General features: G+C 51.6%; 4 non-coding genes and 1 pseudogene across 4 annotated transcripts; all 5 read left to right on the top strand.

Moving 5' to 3' along the window:
* Positions 1-75: 75 nt before the first annotated feature.
* On the top strand, positions 76-194 carry LOC111475952. Its single transcript, XR_002716807.1, has one exon. It is a non-coding gene; the product is annotated as a 5S ribosomal RNA (ribosomal RNA).
* Positions 195-327: 133 nt separating this feature from the next.
* LOC111475953 lies at positions 328-446 on the top strand. The gene has a single exon (XR_002716808.1). It is a non-coding gene; the product is annotated as a 5S ribosomal RNA (ribosomal RNA).
* A 133-nt stretch (positions 447-579) lies between these two features.
* Positions 580-698, top strand: LOC111475956. The gene has a single exon (XR_002716810.1). It is a non-coding gene; the product is annotated as a 5S ribosomal RNA (ribosomal RNA).
* A 133-nt stretch (positions 699-831) lies between these two features.
* LOC111475955 lies at positions 832-965 on the top strand (annotated as a pseudogene).
* Positions 966-1,165: 200 nt separating this feature from the next.
* LOC111475954 lies at positions 1,166-1,284 on the top strand. Its single transcript, XR_002716809.1, has one exon. It is a non-coding gene; the product is annotated as a 5S ribosomal RNA (ribosomal RNA).
* The last annotated feature ends 196 nt before the right edge of the window (positions 1,285-1,480 follow it).

Raw genomic sequence — 1,480 nt, 5'->3', positions numbered from 1 at the left:
CCCCGCTCACGCCCATCGCGTTTCGATCATGCCGCCCCGCATGCGTTAAATCCGATTTTGTGCGCATGGCGTGTCGGGTGCGATCATACCAGCACTAATGCACCGGATCCCATCAGAACTCCGCAGTAAAGCGTGCTTGGGCGAGAGTAGTACTAAGTTGGGTGACCACTTGGGAAGTCCTCGTGTTGCACCCCTTTTTTTCTTTCAATTTCTCCCAGTTCTTTTCTTCCTTTCTCTACAAATGAGAACCTCCCCCGCTCACGCCCATCGCGTTTCGATCATGCCGCCCCGCATGCGTTAAATCCGATTTTGTGCGCATGGCATGTCGGGTGCGATCATACCAGCACTAATGCACCGGATCCCATCAGAACTCCGCAGTTAAGCGCGCTTGGGCGAGAGTAGTACTAAGTTGGGTGACCACTTGGGAAGTCCTCGTGTTGCACCCCTTTTTTTCTTTCAATTTCTCCCAGTTCTTTTCTTCCTTTCTCTACAAATGAGAACCTCCCCCGCTCACGCCCATCGCGTTTCGATCATGCCACCCCGCATGCGTTAAATCCGATTTTGTGCGCATGGCATGTCGGGTGCGATCATACCAGCACTAATGCACCGGATCCCATCAGAACTCTTCAGTTAAGCGTGCTTGGGCGAGAGTAGTACTAAGTTGGGTGACCACTTGGGAAGTCGTCGTGTTGCACCCCTTTTTTTCTTTCAATTTCTCCCAGTTCTTTTCTTCCTTTCTCTACAAATGAGAACCTCCCCCGCTCACGCCCATCGCGTTTCGATCATGCCGCCCCGCATGCGTTAAATCCGATTTTGTGCGCATGGCATGTCGGGTGCGATCATACCAGCACTAATGCACCGGATCCCATCAGAACTCCGCAGTTAAGCGTGCTTGGGCGAGAGTAGTACTAAGTTGGGTGACCACTTGGGAGGTGACCACTTGGGAAGTCCTCGTGTTGCACCCCTTTTTTTCTTTCAATTAATCCCAGTTCTTTTCTGGTGACCACTTGGGAAGTCCTCGTGTTGCACCCCTTTTTTTCTTTCAATTAATCCCAGTTCTTTTCTTCCTTTCTCTACAAATGAGAACCTCCCTCTCTCACGCCCACCGCGTTTCGATCATGCCGCCCCGCATGCGTTAAATCCGATTTTGTGCGCATGGCATGTCGGGTGCGATCATACCAGCACTAATGCACCGGATCCCATCAGAACTCCGCAGTTAAGCGTGCTTGGGCGAGAGTAGTACTAAGTTGGTTGTCCACTTGGGAAGTCCTCGTGTTGCACCCCTTTTTTTCTTTCAATTTCTCCCAGTTCTTTTCTTCCTTTCTCTACAAATGAGAACCTCCCCCGCTCACGCCCATCGCGTTTCGATCATGCCGCCCCGCATGCGTTAAATCCGATTTTGTGCGCATGGCGTGTCGGGTGCGATCATACCAGCACTAATGCACCAGATCCCATCAGAACTCCGCAGTTAAGCGTGCTT

Source organism: Cucurbita maxima, unplaced genomic scaffold (genome assembly GCF_002738345.1).
Source record: "Cucurbita maxima cultivar Rimu unplaced genomic scaffold, Cmax_1.0 Cma_Scf03931, whole genome shotgun sequence".
Classification (NCBI taxonomy): domain Eukaryota; kingdom Viridiplantae; phylum Streptophyta; class Magnoliopsida; order Cucurbitales; family Cucurbitaceae; genus Cucurbita; species Cucurbita maxima.
This window is presented reverse-complemented; position numbering and strand designations above follow the sequence as displayed.